The sequence below is a fragment of the Lepidochelys kempii genome, chromosome 10 (assembly GCF_965140285.1).
Source record: "Lepidochelys kempii isolate rLepKem1 chromosome 10, rLepKem1.hap1, whole genome shotgun sequence".
NCBI classification, from domain to species: domain Eukaryota; kingdom Metazoa; phylum Chordata; order Testudines; family Cheloniidae; genus Lepidochelys; species Lepidochelys kempii.
Window position 1 is genome coordinate 65903136 of NC_136389.1, and position 12138 is coordinate 65915273.

The 12138-nt window shown below is 42.2% G+C and overlaps 1 protein-coding gene across 1 annotated transcript in view; it reads right to left on the bottom strand.

Annotated features, from left to right (window-relative positions):
* ATP8B4 (ATPase phospholipid transporting 8B4 (putative)) overlaps positions 1 to 12138 on the bottom strand; it is a 155913-nt gene that overhangs the window by 121878 nt on the left and 21897 nt on the right. The window lies entirely within an intron of this gene.

Consider the following 12138-nt stretch of genomic DNA (forward strand, 5'->3'; position numbering starts at 1 on the left):
TACCCAAATAGTGGGGGCTTGGGGCAAGGGGGCCGGGAAGGGGATTCCAATAAGGGTTTCATGTATTTCCCAGCAGATGTCACTGCAAGACTGAAGCACAGAGGAGGCAGATATTAAGCTATGCTAGAGGTAAAATGCAACACCCAATAGCAAATTGCACACCCACACACATTTGCTTGATTCTTTTACTTTAATGCTCTGAAATGTACAACCCCATTCAACACAACCTACATTTAGCTTGGCTGCTATGAAAGCCTGGAATTTATTATTTTGGGGGGGGGGGACTGCAAGACCCACAAAAAGAACATATTTCATTTCTGAAGTGGACCTTGTGATTCTGGTTATCTTACTATCTATGGCCCTCACTTCTGCTGTTTTACCACAACAAATGTTTTCCTTGGTGACAACTGTGATTACTTTTACAATACTATGAATATAAAAAAACCTTAATCATTCATTAATACTATAAAAGAGCCAGACTCACCCCTGCAGTGCCTCCTGCTGGTCATTGGGAATTAGTGCTTTTCCAGCCTGGAGTGCCCTCTGCAGTCCAGTGATCCACACAGCTCTGGCCCCCGTGTCCCTCACAGACGCCGGTACCCCTTTCTCTAAGGTTCTGCTCCCTGGCAGTACCCCCACACCCTGCCGCTGGGTCTTCCCTTCCGGGGGAACCCCCAACCCACTATCCCCACCTTGCCTCAGTCTAGGCTACTGCCAGTCATCACCAAGCCCCCACTCCCTGGAGCAGACTGCAGTGTAAAGACCACTCATCATCGGCAAGGGGGTTCAGACCTGCTGTCTTCCTCTGTCTCCCAGTGCCTCAGACCAGGCCCTACAGCCTGGGGAGTTGCCAGCCTGGAGTGCCCCCGCTCAGCCTGCTCCTCCCCCAGCACTGCACCACCCTCAGTACTCTGTATGGCAGCACAGGCAGGCCCTACTCTTTCCCAGCCTAAAGAGAGACTCCTTAAGCCACTAGCTCACAGCTTACCAGCTGGGGCCTGATTGGGGTGTGGCCCATGTCATAAATATAAAGGGAATATAATATAAAGGCTAACCACCTTTAAATCCCTCCTGGCCAGAGGAAAAACCCTTTCACCTGTAAAGGGTTAAAAAGCTAAGATAACCTTGCTGACACATGACCAATGAGGAGACAAGATACTTTCAAAGCTGGAGGGGAGGGGGGAACAAAGGGTCCTGTCTGTGTGTGTGATGCTTTTGCTGGGACCAGAGCTGGAATGCAGGTCAGAACTCCTATAAAGAGTTAGTAAGCAATCTAGGTAGATATATGTTTGATTCGGTTTTGTTTAAATGGCTGATAAAATAAATTGTGCTGAATAGAATATATATTCCTGTTTTTGTGTCTTTTTGTTAATTAAGGTTTTGCCTGGAGGGATTCTCTATGTTTTGAATCTGATTACCCTGTAAGGTATTTACCATCCTGATTTTACAGAGGTGATTCTTTTACTTTTTCTTCAATTAAAATTCTTCTTTTAAGAACCTAATTGCTTTTTCATTGTTCTTAAGATCCAAGGGTTTGGGTCTGTGTTCACCTATGCAAATTGGTGAGGATTTTTATCAAGCCTTCCCCAGGAAAGGGGGTGTAGGGCTCGGGGGGATTTTGGGGTGAAAGTGGTTTCCAAGTGGGCTCTTTCCCTGTTCTTTGTGCACCACTTTGGAATAAAGGTTCAAGAACAAAGCATAAAGCATAAAGGTTCAAGAACAAAAGGTAAAAGTTTGTACCTTGGGGAAGTTTTAACCTAAGCTGGTAAGCATAAGCTTAGGGGGTCTTTCATGCAGGTCCCCACATCTGTACCCTAGAGTTCAGAGTGGGGAAGGAAACTTGATAGCCTAGCTGCGGCTACTTCCCCAATCAGCCATCCCCAGCCACAGCCCTCTCCAGGGCTGCTTTTAACCCCTTCTATTTTAGGAGCAGAGTAGCCACCCGGCTACAAACACATATTATCTAATTGTAACTTATGCAGCACAGTATAACACATTACATATGAAAGCATGTATCAGAGTTCATTGTTCTTTCAACAGGCTAGCAGACTGATATCATGGGGTAAATTAGTTTAGTCTGTATCAGCTGTTATTCTGCAACTCGGAATATCACCTCAGAGAGGTCTGTCTTTTCAAGACATGTTAATTTGTAACTAATCTGAAATTTTGCTAGTAACCAAAAGGAAAATGCTTTGTAAGGGATAATTATAATTTGCTGCTGGTACCATGTCTGTTATAGCCAAGACAAAAATGAAAGTTGTACTGCTCCAATCACTTCCTCAAAGGGTCCATTTTACTGTCTAAATATAAATCCTCCAGGTCATTGGTATGCAAAGCAGTAAGTTGTGCAAGAATGCCCACAGAAAACCCATAAATGCTGTTACAACTCTGAATTAGGTCCACCAGTGGACACTCACTAGATTGTTGTATTTGGATCAACCCTTGGGGTTCCATATGCTCTTGGCCTTTTAGGTTCAAACAGAGTCTTGGCCAGGGGCGGGCAAACTACACCCCACAGGCCAGATACAGCCTGCAGGCCATTTTAAGCTGGCCTGCGAGCTCCCGCTGTGGAGTGGGGTCTGGGGCTTGCCCCACTCTGATGCTCCAGCCAGGGCACAGTGTCGGGGGCTGCACCATGAAGCTCCCTGCAGCCACGGGGTGGGCACACTCTGGTGCTCCAGCCAGGGCACAGGTGCGGGAGCCACACCACGCAGCTCCTGGAAGCCATGGCATGGCCCCCCTCCAGCACTCCAGTCAGGGCACAGGGTCGGGGGTCTCACCACGCAACTCCCGGAAGCCATGGCATGGCCCCGCTCCGGTTCCTACGCACTCCAATGGCCCCCTCCAGCGCACCAATGGGAGTTGCAGGGGAGGTGCCTGCAGACATGCTGCTGCTTCCAGGAGCCGCTTGAGGTAAGTGCCGCTGGGAGCCTGCACCCCTGAGCCTCTCCTGATGCCCCAACCCCCTTCCCCAGCCTTGATCCCTCTCCCACCCTCCAAACCCCTTGATCCCAGCCTGGAGTACCCTCCTGCACCCCAAACCTCTCATTCCCAGCCCCACTCCAAAGCCTGCACCCTCAGCTGGAGTCTGCACCCCTTCCCACATCCTTGATCCCCCTCCTGCCTTCCAAACCATTCAGTCCCAGCCCAGAGCCCCCTCCCACACCCCAAACACCTCATTTCTGGCCCCACCCCAGAGCCTGCACCCCAACCAGAGCCCGCACCCCCTCCCGCACCCAACCCTAATTTTGTGAGCATTCATGGCCTGCCATACAATTTCTATTCCCAGATGTGGCCCTCGGGCCAAAAAGTTTGCCCGCCCCTAGTCTAGGCACTGGCTCTGGGTTTCTAGGCACATTCTCAAGGTAAAAATCCTTTGTCTAGGATCCCTTCTGAGATATACAGCTCTGCAGTCCTAGGCCTAGGAAAACTAGTGTCAGTTCCCCCAAGCTTCCCCAGTAGTTTTTGCAAGTACACAGAGTTCAACCAATGCTGTGCACCTTTCAGATTACTGTTTCCCCTTCAGGGACTACATGATAATGAAAGCAAGTAACACAGATACTTTATAAGGAATTTCTAAACCAATCACACTTTACTCATGGACAAAGCACAAAAGATATCTATAGAAAACAACAACAAAAACCTGCCGTCAAAAGCCTCCCTCCAATAGCCTCACCATTTCAACAACCCTCAGGTTTTTGCCAGTCCTTCCACAGCCCTGGGTCCCAGGACCATCCTCTCTTCTTGCACAGCCTTGCAATCTGGTATCCTCGCTCTTTAAAATGGCAGGTAAGAAACCCTTCCTTTTATAAGTTTCCAGTCCCCATGTCAGGTGACCATTCCAAATGGCTTCAAGTCCCTCACAGAATCATAGAATATCAGGGTTGGAAGGGACTTCAGGAGGTCATCTAGTTGGAAGGGACCTCATCAGCTGATCCATTGCTTAGTTACAAGCCTACTTGGAAGAACTGGTTCATCGGGTGGCAACTAGCTCATTGTCCTAGGATGCTTCCATTTGAATTGGAGTTCCTCCAGGTTAACAAACCTTGATTGCTTTCCACTGTTAGCCTTCTGACAACACCTCCAGGAATCCCAGTTCAATATGGAGATTAAAAGACAACAGTGAAGGTACAGTGCAGTTTTACACTTCTGTGGCATTCATAAAACAAAATGGATATAGTTTGATATAGATACATACAGACATACATTAGATGCTATCTTGGATCACTGAGTGGATACTGTAGGCTAAAATCTGGCTGCCACATGAACACAATGAAACCCACAAATAGAGGAGGAATATGGGGCAGAAGTTCTACATGCAGAGATACTGGCTCCCCCCAAAAAATCCATGCAGAAAACACGTGACAAGAACCGAGATGGGTATTTCTGGCAGGGCTACATTAGTGTGCTTAGGGTTCCTGACCCATGCAGATTCTTCTTTCTTTTAGGAGGACTTATCTGCTGAGTCAATATTTTGGGAGCCAACAATCAAAAAGAGCCACTGATGGTCAGGCTGTGGACGCAAGGTACTGATGCTTCTGCAGCTTCAATGTGTGTCTATTTTGTGGGCATTTTTTCAGATAGCCAGCAGATGGCCATATATTTGGTATATGAATACTTATCTAATATTGCTTTCAATATATATGTGTTATGCCCAATTTCTAGAGGAAGTTGTATATTTTATTTTATTAGAGGATCTGTTTTAAGTTAGTCCTGGCTAATGAAATCTACCTAAAACTATCATAGTAGTGTTTAAATTTAGTCAAAGAAAAGAGTCTCCACTTTTCTGGCCAAAGTTGAGGCAGTTGGGAAGATCTGGAGCTGAGAGAGACGGATATTCACTTTTGCAATGGAATTTGGTGGGCATAGGTAGAATTACTCCTTTGTTACTCTTTTTTAGAATTATTTTATACACTTTATCAGCTTCATAATGCACTATTTAGTCATTTCTCTTGATGTATGCACTCAACCATTCTGCAGACCTCTTAAAGATACTCTCCCCGGTTTTAACAATGTGTTTCTACTGTAAAACGCAAGCCTGTAAAAATGACACTTGTACGTTTTCAGCTCTTTTTACATTAGTGATAAACACAGGAGGTGGGGCTTACTATTTAATTCCTTTTATAAATGCAGAGGCAGTACAGCTATGGGACAAAGAATTTGGTATCTATTCTTGCTCAAGCATCATCAACAGAATTGTTAATTAAATTCCAACTAAATGAATTATTTGCATTGGTCTTCCCTGCAGAGCATGTGAGGGAGACTGCCACACCTGAGCCATTCTTTTAGATGACAAATCTGGAGAACTATCCCAGATCGAGGTATCAGTAGACGAGGTTATGGAACACATGATAAATTAAGCAGTAATAAGTCACCGGCACCAGATGGTATTCACCAAAAAGTTCTAAAGGAACTAAAATATGAAATTTAAGAGCTACTAACTGTGGTAAAAAACCTTTCACTTAAATCAGCTTCCTTATTAGATGACTGGATGATGGTTAATGTAACACTGATTTTTAAAAGAGGCTCCAGAGGCAATCCTGACTATTACAAATCAGGTTTCAGAGTAGCAGCCGTGTTAGTCTGTATTCGCAAAAAGAAAAGGAGTACTTGTGGCACCTTAGAGACTACCAAATTTATTTGAGCATAAGTTTTCGTGAGCTAAAGCTCACTTCATCGGATGCATTCAGTAATCCTAACTTCAGTACCCGCTAAATTGGTTGAAACTATAGTAAAGAACAGAATTATCAGACACCTAAAGGAACACAATACGTTGGGGAAGAGTCAACTCCGCTTTTGTAATGGAAAATCTTTCCTCATCCATCTATTAAAATTCTTTGAGGGCATCAGCAAGCATGTGGACACAGTGATCCAGTTGATATAGTGTACTTGGACCTTCAGAAAGCCTTTGACAAGGTCCCCACATCAAAGACTCTTATGTAAAGTAAGCAATCATGCGATAAGAGGAAAGGTCCTCTCATGGGTTAGTTACTGGTTAAAAGACAGTAAACAGTAAGAATAAATGGTCTTTTTCACAATGGAGAGAGGGAAATAACAGGGTCCCCCAAGGATCTTTACTGGCACCTGTGCTATTCAACATATTCATAAATTATCTGGAAAAGCGGTTGAACAGGGAGAGGTGAATTTGCAAATGATACAAAATTATTTAAGATCATTAAGTCCAAAACTGACTGCAAAGAGTTACAAAGGGATCTCACAAAACTGGGTGAAGGGGCAACAAAATGGCAGATGAAATTCAGTGCTGATAAGTGCAAAGTAATGCACGTTGCAAAACTTAATCCCAACTATAGATACAAAATGAAGGGGTCCAAATTAGCTGTTAACACTCAAGAAAAAGATTTTGGAGTCATCATGCTTCTCTGAAAACATCTGCTCAATGTGCAGTGGCAGTCAAAAAAGCTAAAAATGTTAGGAACCACTAGAAAAAGGATAGATAATAAAACAGAAAAATATTATGATGACACTATATAAATCAATGACTGTCTCCTGCAATCACCTTGCAGTCTGTTATACCTTTTATTTCCTGCCAGGAAACAAGAAAGTAGTCAGTCAATCTGGCTTCTGGTCCTTCTACTCTTGTAAGTAATAAGATACTCATCTCTTTTTGTAAAAAATGTGTTGGAAACTACTAGGTCATGAGCTTGTGCCAGTTGCACTATGCTTTCTCCTTCATCATTTAAAGTTCCACAGCCCTGGCCACCACATATGCTACAATATCCACGCATGTCTCTTCCAACATTCCTATTTAAATTGGCACCAATAACTACTTCATTTTTTAGAATTTGCTGAAGAGCAGTGTCTAACATTTCCCAGAAACTTGCCTTCTCTTCCTTGCCACAGCCCAACTGGGGCACATGTTTAACAAGCCACAGTAGCAAAATATGTTTAGCAAACACTGATAATACAAAGAATAAATAATATGTTAACTAGTAAGGGATAGTGTTTTAAGAGCACAGACAAGATATTCTAGTACAACTCATGATATTAACCGATTATCTTAAAAGGGCACAGTCAAGATAAAACAAATGTATCCTTACCTTTAGTACTCAGTAATAATACCTTGATTTAGAGATTATTGGAAAATGTCATGACATAGCACAATATTTTTAATGTCTGGATTTTTGTTTGTTTTATAACCAGATCTACTTAGATTATTCAAACTAGAAAAATATTCTTCAGCTCTATGGGCATTAATTCAATCAACTAGAACAGTCACTTTCAGTCTTTTGGATCTACGGAGAACACTGTGTCTCATGTCTCAGGAGTCTAATTTCCGACCCATAATTTACACAGGGAAACATGGTTTATAAATATTTTCTAGCCACATTTTCATTACAAAAATTTTGTTAGCCAGTGTTGTTAGTCTTGCATAATTCTCTGAGCACTGCTTCATTGAATTATCATTCCTGGTTTCTAACTGTCATTGTGGTGAACATAAATGGTCTTTGAACTGAAATTTATTTGCAAAGCTCTGATTTTGAAGAATTCGTTGGGGAACAAATTAAATTTCCCTTTGAGACTAATTTAGTTACTGTACGGTTTATTTCCTCCAAGACACTCTCAACAGCATACGTTGTACAACGACTTTCCCATACTAGCAAGTAATTTTTTCCTTCAAGAATGACATAGCTGGAGAGGAGGATGAGAAGCCCTGTATCACTGTATCCACAAACAATTGATATACATATATATGTAATAAAGGACATAAAGCATCAACCTTCCAGTGCCTAAAAAGAAATGTATTCTTCCTGTATTACCTATACCTACAAAACAGACAGGGAACATTTGAAGCCAAATTCAGACCTGGTCTAAATGGGTTCAACGCCACTGACTTCAGAAGAGTTTCACCTGCTTTCACCATGTCTGACTTTGGGTTCACAGGGCATAATTCAGCTAAAGCTATCAAGCAACTATTTGCCGTTAGCAGAATTTTATTTAACGAATGGCATCCCTACTTGCTAAGTATCCACTTTCAATCTGTAACTAACTGTAATGATAACTTCCAATTACAGGAGAGACTGTGGCTCACAAGTGTCACCCTGGGGGAGCTCTGGGAGAGATTATGCCTCAGGAAACACCATGGTTCCCAGGCTACCTGGGAATCAAGGGACTGTTCAAGCGGCACCATTCTTTGGATGGTGCAGCAAACTCCACCCTGCATCTCCTGGACAGTTCCACAGGTTGAAACAGAGACGGCAGGGCCATGTCCCCACCCCACTCTCTGCTATTTGCTGACTTGCACAGCAGGGGCCCTAGAAATGAATTTTCTCAGAGACTAAGGATTGTTAAAGGCCTAGCCCTTCCATGGAGGGGAGGGAGAAAAGGAGTTTGCATTATAGCCCTTCTACTTTCCCCATCGCTCAGACACAACCTGGCCTTAATATCTTTATAGCAGTAAGCCCAACACTTTGCACCTATGTATTTGTTAACCCTTAATTTTTTCCTCTCATATGTTCTAATTTTTATTCCCTAGATGGTATCTAACTCTCACTCCCATCTCTCAGAGAGATTGAAATACATCTGTAGGCTAACCTAATCCAAGTACAATTGCAAAACAAATTATTGAGATCAGAAAAGAATTGAGGATCATAAACCAAAAGGCGACTTGGGGCTTACAAATATTTAACTGTTAGTCAGTGATCCCACAAAGATTTACACACATGCTTACTGTGACTCTGAGCACCCCTGTACTTACACCCTACCTACTACTGTAATAATCTTCATACAAAATATGCCTTGGAAGTGTCATTTGAAAACTAACAACTCACTGATCATTAATATTCTTGTGTGATGTATGTACACAGTGTGTATTAAGAGATATGGATATAAGATACAGTCATGACTAACCTATGTTTAAGCCAGGCGTATTAGGGGATGTTGGTAAACAGGTCTGCCCTAGACTAAGGAATGTGCCCGATCATCAGGCAGAGATAATTAAGGTATATTTACATATAAGCAGTAAACAAGGCCATCAAACCAACAAAGGGTGGGGGGAAATTGCCAGAAGCAGAATAATTTGCATTTTAGCAAACACCAGCAGGGGAAGAAAGAGCATGGAGCTTCCTTCACCTCCAGACTCCATGTCACCTTCCTCACAGCTTGAATAAACTACTTTGAGTGAAGTCACTCAGAAGAATCCATTTAAAAGGTTTACTGGTCTATAAGGACAGGGGGCCGAACCTCAAGTGTAAGCAATTGAATCAACAGATTGTATACAGCATTACTGTACTATAAAAGTGTATAGAGTGAGGTCTTTTCTGAAAGCTAATGACCCACTGGTGATTAATATAATTGTGAAATGTATATATTAACACTATATGAGAGAATATGGATACTTCATGATACTATGCTTTAAAGTCTGTGGCCAAACAGGGACTCCCTCCCAGACAACAAAGAAGGTATCCACCTGTCTCCTATGTAAATTGAGCATGGTAGAATCAAAACAATGGAAGCCTTATGTACAGACAAGGTGATAGGATGCCCACAGGAAGGGAAGAACAGCATGAGGTCATCCTGCCTCTTGAAACAAAGTCATTGAACTTTGGAAGTTACAAGCAAGGACAGAAACCAACTTCTTAATCCATCACTAAACAGATACCAGAGAGCAGACCTCTTGCAAGCCGAGAAAGATGGGTGCTTCAACCAAGGAGAGGCTGAAGTCTCTGGAAACTGAATATAGCTGAGAGACCTGCTTAAGCAATCTCTTTCACCTAAGAAGACAAAGGAACCAGCACTTTTGGGCTTCTGGAGAAGATTCTGACCGAGGAGGGGGTCAGACACCATTTTTCTGGAAGACTGTGGGTGAAAAAAGCCATCTTAAACAAAGCCTGTCCCTTGATAGATTAAGTTTTAGATTTTTAGATGTGTATTTTCACTTTTATTTACTTGAGACCCTTTCTAACTTTATTCCTTTTACTTGGCATCACTTAACCTATGTCCTGTTAATACATTTGTTTTATTTTTACTATAAACCTACTCAATGTTGCAGGGAAAGGTGTATTTAGCCAGTTAAGTTAATAAGCTGTGATGTGCTTTGGTCTCTTTAAAGGAGCAAATGAACCTTGTTATTTCTCTGAACAGTTCAAGAGAGGGCTGGACACTGCAGAGCACACAGTGTGGGGAAAATTCAGGACTGGGAGTGTGTTGGGGTCACCTTGCTAGTTGTAACCAAGGCTGGTGGAAGCCAGAGTGGGGCTGCAGACAGGCTGCTGGGATCAGAGTTGCTGAACCAGAGCTGGCTGCATCGCATGTAGACACTCAGGGTGTGATCTGCATGCTTGTTTGCTGACTCTGAGTATCCCAGGCTGGGAGTAACAGTACCAAAGTCTTGTGAGATGCTCAGGATTACAGGTAAGAGGTGACAACTCCTCACTGGTCTGAACTGCACTCGAAACCCCATGAAACTTACCCTATGAGTAGACCCAATGACTTAAATGGGATTACTCATGGTGTGAAAAATTAGGCACAAGTTTAAGTTTTTGCAAGATAAGGGACTTCTATTGCAAACACTCTTATGCCCTTTTCGCTCTACTAAATCCCCTCATATTTGGATAAATTCTACACCTGGTTTTCAAATGAGCATAAGGGAGTTACGTGTCCAAATCCAATTGACTTTTAATGGAAGTTGGGTGCCTAACTCCCTCAAGCACATTTGATAATAGTAGGTAAGAGCTCTAAAAAGGGTGCATTTCTCAATACAATCCTGCCTAGTCACTCCAGTGAAAAAGTTGACTGACCTAGTATCAAAATATAGTTGGAATGTCTGCATAATGGCACATGCACCAATCAAAGTTTTACTGAAATTAACCCATCATTCTTTCATCTAGACAGGAACTGGTGCTCTATAAAATATAAAGCTGGGGTGGGCAGGTGTGAGGGTGCATCCTTGCCAAGCAATTTAGAGCTCATGTAAATTCAAGGTATTTTCATTCCTGCTTACCTAGAGCAGCTAAATCATCTTCTATGTGTCTTTAAATATTAAGAGAACCAGTTTCTCCTTTGTTCTCAGAGTCTTCTCTTTCCAAGTTCATGCTTGTTTTCTCACACTGAAGCTAGGAACTGACATCAAATGCTTTTGGTATTATTTAACATACACACGCATGCCAAAGCTACTCTCAAAAGCCTATAGAGAACAAGTAGCCTTTTCTTCAAAATAATACTAATTATTTTTTTAAACTGCATATCAATGTCCAGCTAGAAGAACAGGCAGCAGGGAGCTCACTATGAATATCTCATCCAAAGAACAGCAGCTGGCTCTACCATCATACATGACTGTGCAAATCCTTAAGCCTTTGACCTTCAGTCCCAAAGGAAAGCATGCTACCAACTGAACCAGTTTGGCACTTGGTACACAGGCACATAATTAAGCAATAACTGATATCTGGTTATCTCTCTATGGCAGATATAATAGCAGGAAACCTAATAATAAACTAAAAATATTACATTGGCTGGCACAAAATGTTACTATGTATTATAAAACAGTGCAAGTTAACAAAGCAAAAGTCACTATTTTATGGCATAGGAAGGGGAATTTTTCCTTTGTTACAAAGGAGAGATGTGAACACAAGCGGTGATCCTTTGAATGGCCACCACAGAGGGAAATAATGAGAACAAACAAGAGATCATGTTGTTTTTCACCACTGTGTATAGAACTTCTGTCGTGGGAAGAAATAGATCACTGTGGGGAGAAGAGAAGGCCCAATTTTTTTTAAATGTAATTTTATTATTTGGTGACTCATTGTGAAGCAAGTAGTTTCACAATGAGAAGTAAGTTGGGACTACCAAGTTACTTAATACTGAAGTAATATTACAAAGTATTACATAGTTTATGTTAGCTACATAAAGAGCCAAACTAACATACTCATATTATTCATCTTCCAATGAGCAAAGAAATTTGAAACTGGTCTTTTATACTTCAAGGGACTTTTGGCTTATCCACACTTGAAACACTTCAGCTGTAGCACTGCAGCTGTGCCACAGTAGTGCTTCAGTGTAACACACTACAGCAACGGGGGGGGTTCTTCCACTGGCATAGTTAATATACCTCCCCAAGAGATGGTAGTTAAATCAATATTATTACAAAGCAAATGGTGGTAGCAAAGAAGGGAAAAGATTACA